Source organism: Lonchura striata, chromosome 1 (assembly GCF_046129695.1).
Source record: "Lonchura striata isolate bLonStr1 chromosome 1, bLonStr1.mat, whole genome shotgun sequence".
Classification (NCBI taxonomy): Eukaryota; Metazoa; Chordata; class Aves; order Passeriformes; family Estrildidae; genus Lonchura; species Lonchura striata.
The window spans coordinates 150347725-150369069 of NC_134603.1; positions in this window are offsets into that span (position 1 = coordinate 150347725).

Here is a 21345-nt window from a genome sequence, read left to right on the forward strand (position 1 = left end):
ACATCATGCACAGCTCCCACACTCTCCTGCTTGTGAGAACATTCTTTCACCCATGTCAAACAGGGCCCCAGCTGCATGGCCTGACATGATGTATTGCATCAGCTTAAAATCTTCTTAAGATAGATATTGAAAAATTTAGGTTGGTTATTAGGCAGAGGTTCTTCATCCAGTGAGTGGTTGGGTGCTGGAACAGGAAAGTGGTCACAGCACTTCAAGCACTTCAGAGCTCAAGAAATGTTTGGGAAATGTGGTGTGCCACATGGTGTGGCTCTTGGGGATGTCCTTGGACTTGATGATTCTTGTGGGTCCCTTCCAACTCAGGATAATCTGTAATTCTTCCAAGCCACATAGGATGGCAAAGGCTATAACACACATTGCAGGTGGAATAAAAGGCTCACCACCCCACAGCAAATGCTGCAGATGCTGCTGCCCCTCAGAGCAAGACCTGCCTCGGTTCACGTCTCAGTGAAGGTGGGGTTTGCCCCCGGAAAAAACACCAACGTGGAACCAATCACTTGTAAAAACACACAACACTGTTTCTTTGGGTGCAGGTGGCTGCACTACAGCCCACAAGTCCTCCAGGTCAGCCCAGAATACCACATACTGGTACACTTGAGCACTTCAAACAAAAAAAAAAAAAAAAATAGGCTGCAACAAACATCACCTGCAAAGTTGTTGACGTCTAATTTGCATACAGGATAATGATGTGTGACTCAGCCCTGGTCACACTGCGAGTGCGTGGTGATGCCAGAAATAGCTCCTCCAGATGCCTTGGCCTGAGCATGAACCACAGAGCAAGCGTGTTTCCCATGAGGGGGCAGTTTCCTATCCCCCACTCCCAGCTCCACATTACTTTACCAGCAGCTCCTCCTGACTGAAGGCCTGTGGAAGAAAATTAATGAGATGCATCCTCTGGTCCTCATGCCCAGTGTTGGTGTGATGGCTATAGACTGTGCATATGTCCTGGGGGGGTTGTTCTGCTGTTTGCCACAAACTGAGCACACTCGCTCAACATATTTGTTCACTCTGTTCCCCTTGGAGATTTTGGAAGATACAGAGCATGATGGAAGAAAGCCCAATTTGCTTGTTGGATGGGCTCCCTTATCGGTGGGTTGAAACAGCGAATGTTCAGACTCTAATAAGTACCTCCAGAGCTGGGGATTGGAGCGTGATGGAAATTGTCTGCCCCCCCCTTATCTGGCCAGTGAAATCAAACAGCACATGGAAGGCGCTGCTTTAGCATCCAACAGATAAAAGAAAGAATATGCTTTGACTTTCCTGGCCAAAATTTCCCCTCTCCCATGCTGTTGCACAATATGCTGCACTGGGCTCAGAGAATATTTGCTCGTATGCTATATGGGCACATCACCATAAACTTTCTTATACTTCTCAACTTTCATTTCATTTTATTTTTTTAAGAAGCTGCTGGCTGTTACAGCTGAGGAGAGAGAACACCTAATTTGGAAATGGGTATTGCAATAGCTCACGTGCAGTTTGTTGCAGGGGAGCTCTCTGTAGACATTCAATTTGCAAACAGCTGCAGAGGTTTCAAACATTTGTGCCCTGCTGTTCTCTTTTCAAGCTGTTTATAGAGTCCTTTGAGCATTGATTACTACCCGGGTAGCTCTCCCAGCTGTTTGAGTGCTCCCTAACCCACTTCAAGCAGAATCAGCTGAGTTCAAACAATTTAAGTAGGATACATACACTAACTGTGTTGATTGTGCCTGAAGTGGGTTGGGTAGCACTCAAACAAGTTGCTTTGTTAGCAAAAGTGAGGGGAGGGGGTAAGATATAGTCACATCTTAAGCAGTTTCAGAAGACAACATCTGTCTGTAGTTTAAATAACACAGAGACAAGTCCATGGAGTACCTGGAAAGGAAATTGTGCCATGAAAAGTGTGATGACATATGCCAGCTGATGGTCTTAGAGCAGTGGGAAATGTGAAAACATTCATTCATCCTGGTGCTATATTAGAAATCCAGTATGTAATGATTATTTAAATAGCAATAACTAGTTTCTCAGGTAGAATAGGAAGAATGGGACACCTGATCTAAGATACAGGGAATGACAGATTCTTCCAAACCATCATCATGCAGTGTTTGGAGGATACCCTGGCCTCTCCCTTGAAACACAGTCCTTGTAATTGTCACTTCATGCTTTAAGCCCACAGATACCATTATCTGCTTCTGCTCTCAACACAGTATATGTCACTGCAGTGGCTGAGTTTAAGCTGTGCTGCAAGGGAAATGGACACCCAAGGAGGTCTCAGTTTGGATGTCTGTAGTGCCTGCCACAATTTACATAATTTAAGCTTTGTTGTCTTATGTTGGTTTGTCTACACCCCTTTTCACCACAACATCCAAATGCCTTCCAGGAACGTGTTAAGTGATGTGGCTAAATATCTGCCACTCTTTCATTTCAGGCTCAAAGGCAGAACTATGTAGGCAGGAGATGGTTGGGGGTTTACTTTTTATTTTAGGGGTTTTATCTTAAAGTGTTGATGTTACTGTATGTTTACAACAAAGAAAGTAACCTAAGGGAGTAGAAGGTGGTGTAGCTTTGATAAACCTTTACTCCCATGAGAATTTATTCAGCACTAACAGAGCAGATCCAAAGATACTCAGATAACTTTGAAAATGCACATCTGCACTTAGCTACAAGGAGCCAGCATATGAGGAGGGGGTTCCTGTGATGCTTTGTGTGAAGATGAACTGCATGTTGTGTTCTAGATTGTGCATCTCCAAAGGTAATAGTGCCAAACCCAGCCACGTTGCTGTTTCAGGGAAGGGGTAATGGAAACCCGGCTTTGGTTACATCTGTAATCTGCTAGGAGGAGACAGAGGCTCTTAAACAAAGCAGATGTACAAGCTTAGTGGCAGCTCAGAGTCCAGGGCCATCACCAAATGAATTAGCAGGTTAACCAATAGTGTTTGCATACCCTCAAAGAAATGAGACTACAAAAAAGGTTTTCTTTGTTTACATAACCTGTCCCCTGTTTGATATTGCTTCAGTCAGCTTTTCCTCCTTGCTGGGCTGCTCTGTAAAAGCACTCTGCTGTCTCACTGTATTGATAACACCTAAGATCTGCTGAAGGACTGTGCTGCTGGCATTGTGGCTCTTCACATTGCCCAAACAACCTACCTGCAGGTCACATGTTCATGGTAAATTCTAGTTGTCAGGATTAGTTGTCAGGGTGTACATCTTCTTGTTCAGTGGACACTTTCATAGAGGTCCTGAGAACATTCTCATGCATTTCTAGCTCCTCAGAGAGAGGTCACCAATATCTTGAATTGTGTAACTTGAGGATGAGGAAGCACTACCACATGTCCCCTGAAGTTTCTGTGCTGTCTAGCTATCATGCTTCATCCAAAATAATATGTTTTGGGGTATTTTTAAAATTACTTTCATATCTAAAATTTCAGTCTTTAGATACACATCCAGTCAGCATTCTTTCTTTAAACTTTGATTTTTTTATGTGGAGAACTGCTATCATATCATATTCAGTGAATTACTTTTGAGTTAGACAAACTACCCCCTCTGATTTTGGTCATTGTACCCACCAAAACCCATGCTGACATCTCAGTCACAAATACATTATTGAATTCCTACCTTGTTTTCTAACTGTCAGAAGTGATGACAACAAAAAAGACACTTCAGAAGCTCAGAAAGCAGCAGCACAAAAAACAGTCTTAAATCCCTTGATCTTTGTAAACTTGAGGATGGTTTAAGCTGTCATCATGCAATCACTTAGGAAAGGTCACCAATTAATGATGTTCACACACCAGCAATCACAGAGTGTTACTCAATCACTAGAAAGTAAATTAATGGAGAAGCTAAACCTTCCCCTTGCCTGCAAAGCCCCCCAAAAAGAGCAGTAACACAGTGTGAACTACTCATACAAAGATATATCTGTAAAGCACACATTAGCTTATTGCATATGTATACCTGTGCATAGCTATTTCTAGGACCAGTCTTCAGCAGGGTACTTCAGTCCACCTCAATTTAAAATATATGACTACTTCCTCTGAAAACAGAACCATCCATGTCCCTGAAGTTATATGTCCTTTTCATAAGTTTGCAAATCGAGGCCTTTAATTCCTGCCAAACAGACCTTAATATACTGTGGCAGAAAACTACAAGCTGCTTATGCAAACATTCTAAAAAAGCCCTTGCTGTCTTCAAATTATATCAGGGTCTTATGATACCAGACAAGTTAAAGAGGGTTTGGTTGATGGAGGACAGAGATGTATTTTGCAGAATAAGTGTCTTATTTCTAAGTGTCTTTCCTTGTTGTGTATCCTGTTGTTGTGGGATCCCTTGTATGCTTCATGGATCCATGGGGGAATGTTGCCCTTACTGGCACCTGTCTGTTCAAAAGAAGTTTTTGTCTCCCAGGAAAAATTTTTTCAGTGCTTCTCAGGTTTCTAAAACATCTCCTGTGTCTGCTTTTTCTGTGCTAGTGTTGAACAGAATCAGAGTCCAACACTCCTGTTGATATTGTACTACCAGCCATGATATAATCAACTAGTTCCTACCTTCCTCTTTCTATAAGCCACTCTGGATTTACTATTGGTGTGTATTTTCTTAAATTTTGCACTGTGGCTTCCTACTTCCCTTTCCTGAATGTCCACTGTTAATTTAGATCTACTCAGAAACATTTTGGATTCTAGCTAATCTATTTTCTATTTATACCACATTCATCACCATGGTAGCTGAATGCCTTAGAAAGTGCCTTTGAGGTAGAGGCTTTGCAAAGCTTATTTTAAACCACACTGATTCTTTGCCTTTAAGATTGAATTCTCCCAACTTCATCTTACCCCAGCTGAGAAATTGCCCTTTTGCACTTTGCAAGGAACTGTCTGTAATAAGAAGCCAGTCCAGCACTTGGGACCCAGTGTTAGCTGAGAATATCAGCTGCAGCAACTCTCACCTATGTAAATAATGCACTTATATTTTGATAGTTCTCATATTCAAAAAGAAATATAATAGAACATATAGAACATTCATACTTAATTAAAGCAGCAAAACCAGGAGACTTGCAGTAAACTCATGATCACTTTCACCTATGTTAACATGCCCATCTATCTCAAAATTTGACAAAATATTGACTGTACAGTCTAAGTCTGCATATTGAGGTGTATATGTGTATATATAATGCCATAACTGTGTCTCATGATTTTAAAACAGAAAACCCAATTTTGTTCCATATACTCAGTTCTGTGTACTTTGTGATGCTGCACCATGAAATTTGCAAAAAATGGTGGCTCTAATTTTAAAAAGAGTACACCAGAAGCCATATTTTTACATCAGGGGATTTGACACCTGCACTTCTGAAGAATTCTGGCAAACAACAGAAGGTCTTGCCATTATCTAGGGAAGGTCTGAACTACTCCATTCATCCTATCTTGCTTAACAATCCCAGCAATACACTAATGAATTGTAAATTTAAGGAAGAAAAAATAAGTCTGCCCATCTTGAACATGGGAATAGCACAGAGTCAGTTGTATTTTTCAAGTTTTTGTAGTAATTGTAGTGTTCACTTTTAAATTCCTCATTTGGGTTTTCAGTTTGGTATTCTTAGGAAAAAAGTTTATATTATCTGATAGTTTCTTCCCTCCCTCCAACAAACTCACTGGGCAATTTCAACCAAACTTGAGTCAGGGGTTGAGGCCTGAAAGATTTTCAGGAACTGTGTGAAGACAATTGATGAGAATCTTACAGGGAAAGGCCAATGTCACCCTCACAGAAAGATTTCAGCATCAGCACAACTCTATTATTAAACAACAACAAATTAAAAGATTAACAAATTTCCATGGCAGAGGCAACTTCCCAGGTGCCACTACCTAAAGGATTATTTGCTCATTTTGCCTGAAATAGCTACAGACATAGAATGCAGCAACACAGCAACAAATTTGTAACTGCTGGAGCATGTATGGCCACCCAAATAAAAAACACCAAGACAGAGAGAGATTTAATTTAATGCAGGGGTACTCCAGGGTGCAGACAATAACCCAGCTCCACATGATATAGAAGCACCCCTGCTCTGAGAAGTGCATCACCCATATGTGTGTGCTGAACCTCCTGTCCAATGGTTCCATCCTTAAATAAAATTGCTTGCAAGCTGAGCTGAACCTCTGTTACTCTAGATTGACAGCTGCACATCTTGTCTCCTGTGCACTGAATGGAATATTTTCTCCTGTTACTGGCTGAGTCATTAAAATACCATTCAGATAACTTTTATGAAATGTGGTTTTTATCAATATCAAACCTACTCAAGTTTTGTGGTTTGCTAAGTTTCCCATGACAAGCTGTTCATAAATCATGTGTTTGTCACAATGATGCCATATGAAACCTCCTCTGAGGCCCACAAGACCTGATGGTAACAGAGAAGTGATTTCTTCATACAGACCATGAAGCAAACAAGAGATCACAATAATCTGATGAGATTATATCCTCCAGCCCAGCCTACCTCTGCAGACATGTCAGTACACTCGTTTGGACAAGCAGCTTGTTGTTTGTTTTCTTTTAAAATACATCAAATGAGTCCACACATCAACAAAGCAACATATTTTTCCAGTTACTAAATGCATTTGTTAATCAGCCAAACCAGAGACACAGTGAAGCCTCTTTGTGATGAAGTCTGGTTCTCGAAGTCACCGCAGCACTGTCACACACAACACAAACATCATTTTGATCTAATCAGGCTTTAAGAAAACATTTATTGTAGCTGAATACAGCTGTTCAAAAATCACGGACATCCAAACTGCATGTGACAGGACCAGCCCCAGAGGCATGAAACAGGGTCTGACCAAGCTTTGCTGCAGGAGTAGGGCACTAGCTGGTCTGAAGCACCATTAAAAGCAACATGCCATTCCTCATCTCTTAAACCCTTGCTATTTTGACGAGCTATCTCTCTGAGTCTGTGTGTAACTTTCCTAAGCAGCAGAACTATTTTTAAAAAAGCTTTTGAGGAAAACTTGTGAATTTTTCAGGTTGCAACAAGTCACACACCAGAAGGGCTCTGAGACTGGTACTGGCATACAGTAATTGGAGGTGGAAACCCAGCCTTCCACAGAGGCCAGGGGCTAATTCTCTTCAGTTACATGAAAATCCTAGGATATTCATTCTGTCAACAGTGAAATGGCCTGCTTCATTCTCCAAGGACTTCCCACAAAAATATTCTCAAAAACTGGAGCTAGACCTTACTGCTAACTCAGGCAAATACATCTTTATTGGGTATTTGCATATTAAAATTCTCCAGAATCTCTAGTTGGACTCAACTCTCTGACAGATTCATCCATTTAGTAGTAAAAATTCTGAATGTGAGGTGTTGTTTTGACTCTAACTTTGCAGGTCCAACATCCAACAGCTGTCACTCACTGCAAAGTGCTCAGACCTGTGGTAACCTCAGACCATTGATTTACACCTTTTTTTCCTTTTCTGCCTCAAGCACCATCAAGGTTTAAGCAAGCCTCAGCATTTTAAAGTTATAAAATGTCACTTTCAAAACTTATTATTTCCCTACATAATATATCAAGGGAAACCCATCTTCTCAAAGCAGTATTTTCATTTTCTCCTATATGGGCAAAGATAATTTTCTCAAATATGTTTTGTTGCCACTTCCCCTTTAGCTCCTGTATCTCCACTCATACCTCCCTGCATCCAGCTCCACTTGTTTTGGGGCACTGAAATATCTATCAACTAGCAGACAAACTAGGCTTTTTCTACAATGTTCCACAGAATTTTGCTAATGCATAACAAAATGTTTTGATACTACTGCTGCACAGAGGCAACCCCCGTGTCCCCAGTCTCCCGTATCGTGGCATCAGCGTTTGCAAAAACAAAGACTTTCAAGTCTGTGGACACCTGGTTTCACACACCACCTTCATGTACACCGTAGTGCAACAGGTCTGTTCTGCAACTGGAAATAAAAATACAATTGCAGCACCTGTAAACATATGCAAACCATTGTTAATCTTTGTATCTCAGCCACAGGCAGCAGTGACGGCGCAGCCACGCAGAGTGGGCTGGGGGTGATTAATCGAGTGGGTGGTGCTTCCATTGATCTCTTCACCCTGCTTGTTGCCCAAGCAAAGTAGATCAAAAGTAAATTAAATGTTCTTATCCACACTACAAGCAGACCCCCAGCTGGGGCAGACATGAATGGCCACTATGCTGTAAATCCTTGCATATCAGATTTCTTCTTCCCTGTATTCCCACTCTGAGAAAGGCTTGTAGCAACTCTTCAGAGCAGCTAAGGAAGAAGTACTTCTTTGGGACATGTGTGGGTGCCATGCCTTTCCTCAGCTGGTTTTGTTTTGTTGTTTGTGGGGAGTTTTTTTTGCATAAAAAACCTGTCATTACAGCAGCTCAAGCTATCACATCATGAGGTTCAAAGTAAGAAAGACTATCAGCAGATGCAAGCAGTGGAGTGAAGATTCAGTTCTAATAATCTCAAAGCCTGACAAGAGGAAAGTGAGAATCACATACTGACAAAATAAGCAGATGCAATCAAGCAGCTTTACCCTTTACAACAGAGCAAGTTTTTATCTTATCTATTCATTGCAGATGCACTATTACTTTTCCACTTAGCCAGACACTGTGGCTCCCTCAGGAAAGGTATGGAATTGTCCTGAAAAAGTAGGAAAGAAAAATGTTCATACTGTTTGAAAAATGTATCTGCTTCACAGTTTTGCAGATGAAATATGAGATTCTAATGTAATTCAGGAGCTGAGCGTTCCATAGAATGAGGCAATAAAGATTATCCAGCAGTCACAATCTGCCAGGCACACTGCAGGGACACAGTCACTGGATCATCACTTTGTGAACCCTTACTTACTTTCTAATGATAATATCATGGGTCATCTCTGTGCACCACACCCCAGACACCAACATTTCTGCTGGGATTTGAAAAAAGAAAAATACAAATGGGTTGTTCTATATTGACTTATCTAACAAAATTAAGTCAAAATAAAAAAAAAGAGCCTGTTGATTTAATAGCTAGAAGGTCAGATCCTCCCCATTTACATTACCAGCAAATCCGCCAGTTTGGAGAACTCAAAATAGTGATTCTGTCCCCTTATTGCAGTACCAAATAACTCCCAGAGGAATTTATTGTATACATATACATGTGTCTGTGTGCATGTATGTATGTATATACATCAACTTCTGTCATCACTTTGAAATAAACCTTACCTGAGATCTGAAAAAGAAGAAGCATAGTAAGCCCTTAAAGGCTGCCTCATAATTTTGCTTTCTGCAAAGCTCCCTGGAAAAAAGTAAAATAAAACATTATATTAGTATGTCCAAGTGAGCCTTACACAGGAGTTCACTGCTGAACATGGATGGACATCACAACTCAGTCCCTGCAGCAATCTCCCAGGGTGTAAAAGACCCAGACTCTTCTTTCCCACACCTCCCACTTCTCTAGCAAGATCTTCCAGCCATCGGAATAGGAACAGCTCAGCCCCACTCCTGCCCATCTCCTATGACAGCTGGCTCACTGAGCTGCAAGGAGGACAACATTCAATGGGCCAGTGAAAAGCTAAGCACCAATCTAACTCCTTAATTATGAACACTCCAGAAGGCAGGAATCTGGTTCCTACTCAGTGACTGCTTGTATTTTTCCATTTAAGACTCCACCTATCGTTACCTACCTTCCTAGAGCTCAGTATTCCTGATCTGCAAGGTACAGAGACACCCCCAGGCAGTCCCAAGTCAGGCATCTGGTCTCAGACACATCTTCATCTCATCATCTATCCCAGGAGCTTCTTCCTCAGCCCACAGGCTTCATCATCCCATAGATTCATTACAAATAAAAGGAGAGTTACTGCCTCCAGCACACTGACATGGCCTCTGAGCTATCTGTCTTCACTTGGAATCACTGCCTGATGGCCAGGAATTAGTTTTGAAGCATTATTTCACTTTAACCTAATGCCTGAAGCTACTGGGTACATCAAGTCTTTGGTTGTGTTTTCAAAAGCACTTGTGCAACCTCAGATCCCCAGAGTCACTTTCAAACTGACTCATTGAAAACACTCTCTACAGCCTCCAGTTATCTCCAGAGGACAAGAGGTGAGTAAGACTGAAAAACAAAGGAGGTAAGAAGATATATATATATATATAGATAGATCTGTGTGCACAATAACATTTAACATCACAAGAAAAATTCATAGAAAGATATTTTACAGATTACATAAACTGTTAAGTTTTGGAGTACAGATGAAAAACTCCTTGATATAAACCAAGGATATATTTCCCTTTCAGTAGAGGATTCTCTACTGGTCCAGTGGTTTCTTTTATCAGTGCTTTGAACTAAGTGATAGTTCCTCTGTTTGTAGTTAGGGAGGTTCAAACCATGAAGAGCTTCACTAGTTAAAAACTTCTATTTTAAACTGAACTATATGTCAAAGTAGAATATAGATCTTGACTGTCACTTGACAGTTTCTTCCAAATTCCCCTTTGCTGCCCAGTTTGGTAACCAGCACTTGTGAGCAGGTTATTTCCTCCCCATCCTCATCAAACAAACTGCCACAGGGCTGTCTTGTCTCTTTGCAGGTGGCAGGAAGAAGTCATCACAAAAAGGAAGTCCTGTCATAGCCTGATGAGCAATATTTTGAGCAGCTTTGTCTGCTAAAGGAGTCCCTGCTCCTACATTGTTTCTCCTTGTACCTCCTAAATTGCTGCAAATAAATTAGAGCAGGGAGCTGAGCTAGATAACCCCCCACCTCTTCTTTTTCAGCCAGAGTTTTTTTTAAGTCAGATTAGCTCTCCCTTTGCACTTCACCACATGCCCAAATGCTTGTGCCAGAGTAGCAGAAGGAGGAGTAAGAGAGTGGGAAGAAGTGGCTGGAAGTAGGAGGAGGTGAGGGAGCAGAAGGGACTTCTTCAGCTCTGAGGCCTGCAGCCTAAAAAAATAACTCCCTCACTGGGATCAAGTACTCCTGGGCTGCCCTTGAGAGGATGTATGTGCTCAATCCCTGAAATGCTTCACTTGACAAATCTTCATGTACTGGCAAATACCTAATTTGCTGTAATGGAGATCTGCCACTGAACACATCATTTTCCAGCGGGGACACTACCTGTAACAGACAGAGGGTTTCAGGCAACCACTGCCAACATCTCCCTCTGTGTTGGCCTTTGAGCTTTTCTATGTCTCCAGCCTTGTCTTAGGGCACTAAACAGATTCCCACCTAAAGCAGCACCGTAAGCAGACGTTCTGTTGCCTCAGGTTTCACACAGCCCACAGCGCAATCACAGAACCTGCAAGCAGCTCAATTATATTTAGAATCCCACATTGTCATTACTTTCATCCTTCAAAACGGAGGTGGAGGGGAAATAAAGAGCAGAGGCAGATGAGGAATGCACAGCTGGAGAACGTCAGCAGGCATCGAAGCACTGGCTGGTCCTGGTTCACCTCCTGTGTAACTGAAAGGGGTTGCAAGCCTGAGAAAAAGAAAATGGGCATTTATTTCTCCTGTGGTCAACAGCTGGCTGCCCCTGCAAAGACAGTGCTTGGTAATCCTGCAAGCATCATTTTCTGTGCCAAGTCACTGCTGGCACTGAGGGACAAGTGGGCAGTAGGAAGGAACACAAGTGAAAGAGCTGCCAGTGAGGAGGGGAGCACATGGCTGCTACCTGGACAGAAATATCCCACAGGAAAAGCACAGCGAGACAACACGCCATAAGGACAAAAGGGACTGAAAATAAAAGGTGATAAATGAAAAGAGAAAGTGGTGGCACAGTTAATTTAGCCATATGGAGGTCAATGCATGGTCATATGTAAGCAGAGATGCTTGTAATTAATTATTTAAATACTTTTTTTTTTGCTAATTCCCTTGGATGTGAAGTGGGATTTTTTTCCAAGACAGGATCCCAAGAGAAAGAGGGCAATATTGAAGATACAGATAAAGTTTGAATTCTACCTCCAAAAGATACTTGCATAATCACTCAAACTTATCAGCGCTGTTTCCTGTTCATTCCTGTTCAGGCCCCTCATTTATGTCTGTGTTAAAACATGAGCAGAGTTACTTCCAAAGGAAGCAAACTGATCTATTTGTGTTCCCTTTTACTACTCCTAGGGAAGCTTTATTTAACTTTTTTATTTATTTAACTTCTCAGAGGCACCTCATCTCTTGATAGCATGAAGAACACTTGCTCCTGCAGCTGTAATAATGTGTAAAATCACCCAAATTATGCCTTTATTTTTTTACCTCCATGCTACTCTTTACATGAATTTGTGGGGTTGGGGATTACTTTACTTAAGGCTTTGACCTGTTGAGGCTTTGCCAATGGCAAGAGGTAAAAGAGATTAGAGAGAAAGATTCTGGCTATTTTATTTTTGTAGGAACTACTAGGTTCACTTTAGAAGAGCAGGCAAACACAATAGTCTGCTGAAGCCTCCAGATTATGGGGTAAGAAGAGCTTTTCTGGGCTCCTATAACTCTTTTACTCTCTAAACAATCCCTGTTATCCTTAATTTCAGAAAAAAAACCCAGCAATTTTAGGGGCTGTCATGTTCAGTTAGAAGCTGAGGTGTTAATCTCAGAGTCCAAACCACATCAGCCCCCATCTCCCCTTTGTTGCAAACCAGCCCCATTCTTTCCTAGTTCTTTGCTCTCAGCATCCTCAGTACCAGTGAGACCAGTGATTCCACTGAAGTGATGCATGTATTTTCCAGATGTTTCCATGTTCCATTCTCCTTCTACAACTGCATCCCGAGAAGCAGATTTTCCAGTTAACATAGACACAGATAAGTCTCTTTGAAAGCCAGGACCTTTGTTGGTATGAAGTGTTAGAAAGCCTGCTCTTATTGCATAGGATCCCTGTAGTAATTTTTAATATTTCAGTTAACTTCTGAAATACCTGTTGGACATGGAGAAGTTCTCAGAAATCCATAGTCATGGGATGTGCAACTCCCACAAGTCTGCTACTGCTTCCCAAGACTTTCCAAGTTGTCCTAGATTATCTTCTTTGTTACTGACCATCTGTTTAATCAATCCAAGCAAGTGCTTGCATGCAGGTCTTTGGGGGAAGCACTGTAACACACTTGTTGCTGCAGCTGCTATGTGTGAAATCACTCTTGTTGAAATTCTACTGCCATCAGAGAAAATGATTTATCCAAAATCATTCTAGCCTACAGAGCTATCACAGTTCCCTCACAAATGAAAGGGTAGAAACTGCCCTGTGTTGAGTCAGGCACAAAAACCACTTCCAAAATCATTCTAGCCTACAGAGCTATCACAGTTCCCTCACAAATGAAAGGGTAGAAACTGCCCTGTGTTGGGTCAGGCACAAAAACCACTTTAGATCACCTCCAGATGGTCTGGCAACAGGGTATTTTCTTCTGGACACTTCATTGCATGCTTCAGAATTTCAGGGTTTGTTTTTGAGACTAAATCTCAAAAAAGGATAAATTAATTTCTGAGATTTAACAGTGTTTTGAGGTCTCCCAAGCATGGCCTAGTCTCTCTCACTTCTGGTTTCACAATGCCATCTCTGCACCAGGGAATTGAGCACCAAAACTGGGGTATCACCCTTCCTCTCACCTCTGTCAGGTCCCAGCAGCATTGCAAGGCTGACCTGGTTCAGTGCACGACTACCAGCATAGCCCAAAGGAGACAGCAAGAACATGCAGCCTGGAGAGGATTCACATCTTCCAGGAGCAGCTTGAGTCCATGTTGTTTTAAAGTAATCAGGCAATTGCAACCTTAAGCCTGAACATTGAAAATTTTGAATTATTCAGGTAATTTAAGATTTAGTGAAGTGCCTAATGTTTCAGTAGAACACTGTTCACTGCTGCACTGGTTATCAAAGGTTATGGCAGTGAAAGAGGTGAACGTTTTCATGATCTACATAAGCTGAGAAAGTGTGTCAGAAAACCCCATGTGAAGAGAAAGGATGTTATCACACACTTTTCGCCCCAGAGACTACGGTTGCCAAATTGCAGTTTTAACTTTTTTTCCAAATGTTTCTATAAGAACTATTTTTGTAATCTATCCCTCAGCAAGTTTCTTACAACAGGCATCATCAGAAGATTCAGGCCATCACTGCTTATGTGAGTACACAGAACATACAGTTGATGGAAAAAAATGTGATTTATGTATTTTTATATACTTATTGAGAATTATTCATTGAGAATTAATTTTTTGCAGATATACTTGAATGTTGACTTACAAATTTGCTGTTTCAGTGATCATTCCTATCAGCAGTTTATATTGAGGGCATGTGCAGAAAATCGAGCATTGAAATAGGTATGAACACAAGCAAAATGAACACATTTGAAAAATAGAGAAATGTTACTTATCCCAAAGTGAATTTTTGCAGTAGTGTCACGACACAATGAATATAAGAAATCAAAACACAGAGTAATGTTCCCAGGCCACGACAAGCCATCTAACCTAACAGAATATTAGATGGCTATTTTCTTTTACAACCAGTAGGAAGATGTTCCCCATCCTAGGGGAGTTTCAGTATTTCAAAACCCAAAGAGCAAAGTCTTGTACTCTAATTCACCAGTGAGCTAACAAGAACATTTTTTAAATCCTTCTTTTTAAGTATGGCCTCCTTTCATTCAAATATCTTAGTGTATTTAATGTTAAGATCAGAAAAAATGTTTCATGGGACAGTTTTCACACTCGAATTGTTAACCTATGATGTCTCAGCAACTTCCAAAACACTTCTACCTGGAGATTTTGAAGATGAGATATCCATTCAACCTGTTTTTATTCAGCCAAGAGAGTCCACAAGAAAATTTTTGGTTTTTTGCCAGACTTTATTCTCTGACAGGAGAACTACAGATTGTTAAACTGTTGACTGACTCAATTCTATGTTGCTCCCGTGACCATCTTCCATCCTCATGACAGAAGAACCACAAGCATGCCAGGTGCAGGATGTCCTCTGCAACTGCCCACATGTGCAACTTCACAGCAGGTACTGCCACTTGCCTTACACAAGAGACTCTTTGAGGCTGATGTAACATCCAGCATGGATAATGCAGCTTTCCACAGTACCAGGAGACTGAAAAGGCTCTGAAAAAGCCACTGCAAAGCCATCTTTGATCCATAGCCATGGTCACTGATGTCCAGTTTGCACAGATTGGAACTTCTGAGAAACTTCTAAGCAAAGAAAACCCTACAGACCCAGGCAGGTCACAGGCAAACTCACCTGAGACTCCTCAGGCTGTTGTGTGGGAAGAAGGATTGAAGAATCAGAAAAACAGAAATAAGATGCTGAAGGCCACTTGAACCTACCTCTCACTCAAAGCCAGATTGTTACCAACTATAAGTCAAACCAGATACGGATTTATTTGGCTGAATCTTGAAAACCTTCAAGGACCAAGGTTTCACAACTTTTCCAAAAAATGTATAACAGTGCTGTACTGTCCTCCTACTGAAGAAATTCTGCTAATGTCCAGTTTCAATTTCTCAAGATGAAAATTGTAGCCCTTGCCCTCAAATTTGCTCCAAGTTTCCACATTTCACAGGAAGTTTCCAGTTTGTGTTGCTGCATTAGGTCATTCTGCTCTAGGTGCCAGGCTTCACACACCTTACTGAATGTTTAAAGCTCCAATTTACAGGTGTTTTCAGTCCCTCTGGACTGAGGCTCTCTTTTTCAGGGTGCTGATCATTTCCCTTAGTTTAGCATCATGCACAGGTGTTTAGAATTTGCACTCTCACTGATCACAATGAAAATACTGAACACCACCAGTCTTGGGGTACACAACCACTGAGTTTTGGGCTGTTGATAACTGTTCTTCAAACCTCATGGTCCAGTCAGTTTTCAGCTCATCTAACAGTCTGTTCATCCAAGCTGTACTTCCTCATCTTCCAGATAAGGATGCTATAGAAGCCTTACTGAAGAGATAATGTATTACATCCATTTTCTCATCTTTTTAACCAGCACCATAAAAAGCAACCAGTCTGGTAAAGAACAATTTACCTTTGGTAAATAAATTCCTTCTCACTCTTCCTTGTCATTACCATCTTTTCATTTGTGTGTTTCTAAGTGGATTCCCAAAGGATGTGCTCCATGAAAAGCAGACTTGTGCTTCAGGGGTAGTGGCAAGGCCAACATCATGTAACACATTTATTCACAGATTTCCAGATATTGGGGCATCACTCTGCTGCAAGCACAGCAGTGCAGGTGTAGTGAGGTTAGCTCAGACCCTACAAACAGTTTATCCACAGTAGGAAAGACTTGGTCACTTTACTGAGCAAACTTCTGTGGGGGCTGGGAGCCATGGTGAAATCAGACTGCCACAGAAAACCTGTCTGCAGTGCCAAAGATGGGCAGTCACTGCAGAAAATGTACCCCAGGTCTCTCTGACAGATGGAGCTCACAGGCTGTTCAGGCTCAGCTTTAGGTATCTCTGGAATAAGAGCACTGTCTAGTCCCAGTTTAAAGACAACAGTCAAAAACGAGGCATTCCCTGAATAGGGTGTGGAGTGAGGTAGAAGTCTGGTGTAGCTTGAACAACAGTTTATAGCCTTCTATAAAAACATACCTTTTCTATTACTACTGACAGCAGATCTGACAGTGTTATCTCTCTACTTATATTTTATGCTTCCTAATTCCAACATATGATGGTACTTCACTTCCCAATATCCATTGACATTCTTTTGATGTATCTTTTGGGCTAGTGCCTAAGCACATTTGCAAATAGTTTAGTGCTCAATTTAAGGCTGAGTATATTCCCAGAATTCCTTGGGCAATCAATTATTTATTACTTACAAGTGTTAAGATCAAAAAGAAAAGAAATAGATGTATATTCCACACTGACAGGAGGTCCATGGGGATTACAGAAAACAGAAACTTTAATGCTAAATTTGTGTAAAAAGGATAAAATGGGGATTCCCTAGTCAGTTAAAAAAAAAAGGAAAAGAAAAAAAGAAAATAGAAAAGAAATGGCCTGGATTATACAGTTATTTTTCTTGCACACTTGAAATGTACCATTAGTTCTCTGTACCACATGGGCAAATTGTGGTTTATCTTCATCAAGAAATACCAGTCAGCTTGAACTCAGTGCCAGCTACCTTACTAGAGTATGCCCTTTTAGCAGTGTGCCTAGGGGAGCATAAATCGCTAATTAATTAAGATCCTGATTCACTCCTATTGACAGGCCTAGGATTTGTGTGAATTCTTCAGCACGGTCATGGTGCCTGCATGGATTCTATATAAAACTGGGGGCTTGTAAGGGCATTAACACTCAAGCAAAGGGTAACCCACAGGAGGAGAATTTAGAAAGATCATTCATACTTCATTGAACAGGCAGAGGACATTTTCACTAGCATGTTTGACTGAGGCAAAATTTATTTTATTCTCATCTGCTGATGAGAATATGGATATGAGAAGAGGGGAAGGTTCACAAGGTCAAACACAAGACCTCTCCCTCCATGGGCTGCAGGTCAGAGATCAAGAACTCAAAGAGAAACTTCATCTGTAGTCACTGTTGGCTATGAGAGTGGCTTTACAAATCACGTGTTCTCCTCTGTAAGCCTTACTTATTGCTAAGTTTGAACTGTGGCCATAGAAGAGCAAGAAAATACCCCTGGCTAGGTCACCAACACAAACCCAGTCCAAGCAAGGGGTACCCAGCAACTTTGCAGTGAGCCATGCAGAATCATTCAGCCAGGACAGAAGGAGCTGCAGGAAAAGGACAATGTGGTAAAAACAAATATGAAATAACTCCAGCTCAGGAATACAAGCTGATGAAAGGCAATAAGAAACCTAGACATAAATACAGGTGAATGGCTACACACAGCAAGTTCTGCAAATATGTGTGCAAGCTGAAAGGTAAAGCAGAATATCCAGCAACTGGCCATGAAACTATTCCAGACCAGGTTGGACTGTGCTCTGGGCAGCCTGGTCTAGTGAAAGGTTCCCTGCCTGTGGAAAGGGGATGGGAACTAGATGAGCTTTAAGGTCCCTTCCAACACAAACCCATCTTATGATTCCATGATCACAGATGCCAGAAGTAATAAAACCTGGACTTGGTGTTTCAAGGCTAGCAGTCCAGCTACCAGTGGATTAAATTATTTTCTCTTTGTGGGGTTTTTATTTTTTCAACAAAATTCAGTAAATCTTTGCAGCAAATCTATTGTCTTTTCTGAGGTCAGTGAAATTATAACACATTTGCAATTTAGGTTACTTATTTCTGAAATAAACAGATAAATGAGACTACCATAAAGCCCAAATGTATCTAAAGAAAGTGGCAGCTCTCCAGGTAAAAATAATCAGCCATCTGCTCTAAAAAATAAAGTAAAAATCTAATAAAACACAGTGACAGATCACTTCACTCATTGAGAGAAACTTGGAACAGTAAGGCTGAAATCAGCTCCATGAAACTGGAGGAGTCACACAACAGGGAGGTTGCAACTAATCTGATGGCATTCACTACATGGAGACACAAGACATACTTTAAGTCTTAATTCTTACTACCACTACTACTTCTGTTATTATTATTATTATTCCTTTTTGGTGTGCTGACAACTTTGAGATGGTTTTTAGTTGATAAGGCTTTTGGGGTTTGAGCTCTTGTGTAGACAAAGGAGGAGATAAGTCTCAACTGGAAACCTTTCTGTCTTATTTCTGAGTGTGATTCTTTTGTGTAATGACTTGGAAGAGTAAATTTGTCACCTTTGGAATGAAGGTATTTAAGAGTCAGGACATTAATTAGGAAAACAACAATTGACTTTATTGAAAGAGTTTAGTTCAACTATATGAACAAACTGTTTTCAAGCTAGAAGATCTGTTTGGAGCTGGTTTGTGCTGGAATATCACCCACACGAATCTTGTGAGGGAACATTAAGTGACAATATACTGAAAATTATGAAGCTTATGTTGGAGCAAAATCTTTGTGCCTGAGAAGAAAACCAAATGCTCAAAGGAGGAAACATTTACATTCCAGTTTCTAAATTAGCTATTAATTAATTAAATATAAAATTTTGATGTGTTTTTTGCAAACATCCTCACATAATCTAACTTTCTTGCTAATATATTGGTTTTCTTCATGCTTTTCCCCTTTTGTTTAAGCTCTTACCTCAGGCCTTGTTCCAGGACAGGGTGTTATTTCTTTAGACTGCCATGTAGCCTAATAATTGAATTCTTGAGACTATTGTGGACCAACTGGCAATTTAAATTTAGAACTTTTCATCTTAAAAATAAATTAAATGTTTATATATACAATAGACTCTCAACATCCCTGGGGCACCTGAGCTAGTCCTTCCTTCTCCAGAAACCATCCCAGTTTCCTTCTGCTGGCTGAAATTAATAACAGTGAATGTATGAATAAGCAAATAATTTTTTAAAAATACAATAAAAATAATTTTGCTCAGGGCTGCAAATCCACTTCAAATATCTTCTTCCTCTCTTGCACTGTCATTCTTCCTCACAACAATACAAGTCTTAAACACATGCAGTTGAAAATATCCCAGTGTGGGACATGTTCAAAATCAAAATTAGGAAATAGAAATTTTCTCTGGAATACACATTTTTTTAAAGACGGATGCTCACCCCTACAGTCTGATCTTTCTGCTCTTAGGAAAGTCCTTGTTCCTGCTGCTCAGTTGTGCACAAGCAGTGCTGTGGCTCCAGGGGCTCCCTCAGGCTCTCCTCATGCCAAACAAAGGAACACTAATTTTCTGCCTGTAGAAACAGGAGTGCTGGGGCACGGAGACCCTGGATACTACGAGCTCCTTAGAGCTGTACTGCTTTAAGAGGATTCTGCTGTTTGAGAAGGAAGAGTAAGGGGTAGGTGATCCTGTACTCCTGGATCACCCACTATCACTCAGAAACACTACAGAAAAATATGAAAGAATGAATCATAAATAAGTAAATACACATAAATAGATAAATAAATCCACCAGAAGCCCCCAAAAAATAGACAATGCAATTAAAATCATTGCTCTGCCATGATAAAACCAGTGGTAAAGAATTTCTCTCCTTACCTATGTAACTGTTTTTCTCCTAAGAAGCAAGGTCAGTAAAGAGATTTACTATGCAGGGAGAAAAATAAACAAACAAACAAACAAACAAATAAATATGAACTATGAGAACTACATAGACAGCTTTGATAAAATATTACAAAATATGGTAAAATGCCAGTAATACTGACTGCTTGATGTGCAATCTGCCTATCAGGATGACCGGTGTATTTGATTTACATATTTCTCATTATTATGTGCTAACTATTTCAAGGTAGTAAATATCCTTAATATCTTTTTTTTTTTTTTTTTTTTTTTTTTTTTTTTTTGCTGCTTAGAAGCGTTCTATGTTTTTAACAAATATTTGCTGCTTGATCTCCATTGAACTGTGATACTTCACTTTGCATTATTTTGTAATGCCAAAGCTGTGTTCAGCTGGGCAGTAGAAGAGCTCCCACAGAACTCTACTGGGACTCTCACAATGGTAAGTGATGAGCTAGGAGTGGGCTTCAGTCGACTGGTATTTATCTGTGTCGATGAATATATTTTATATATTTTATGGCTCTCAATTCAACTAGAAATTTTTTAAAAATTAGTACAACATCTTTACATCTTTAATTAGAGGACAAGAGCAACAAAGAACCTATAATTACAAAAAAAAAAAAAAAAAAAAGTTGGTTGATGCAATGAGTAGTGCCTTTGTCATCACAGCAAGTCCACTCTGCTCTTGGGCTAGGTCACTCCTCAGTCAGCTTCAAGGACAATCACCACTAATTAACAAAGCTTTTAAACTCTTCCAGGTGGCCCAGACCACTGAGGCACTGTAAGAATACTCAGGTACACAGATCTTAAAGTTGTCTGTCCCTTACGTTGATTTCTTCCAAAATTCAAAGAAGAAACTTCCTTCAACACAATGAAACCAAAAGTATTGTAGTTGCATATTTGTGCCCTCCCCAAATGGCCATCCAAGTCTTTCTCACCAGAGAAGCACATTCCATGCTCCTGATAATTTGGCACATGTATCCATACGCAGAAAAAGACAAAGACTACTCAGGTTGTGCAGATCGACTGTCTCCCTTCTGTAGTTTAATGAGCAGAATTAGGATTAGACACCAAAACTAGAGGTTTGAGTTGGGTTAAATCTATCTGATGGCATCCACCTGGAGTTAGTCAAGTGGCAGCAACAGTGTGGTTTCTATTGGAGCTCCATATTTTGGGCTGAAAAAGGGTTGCAAAGTAAACAATGCTAATGCCTTGCATCTGAGGTTAGATTTTTTTATTGTGGTGCATGCTAGCAGAAACTCTTTTTTATAGACAAACACGATTTCTTTGAAGAAACAAAGAACTCTACCACCAGTTTCTCCTCCTAACTGTAAGGACGTGCAGTATCACGGATAACCTCACTAGACCCGAGGGATGGTAT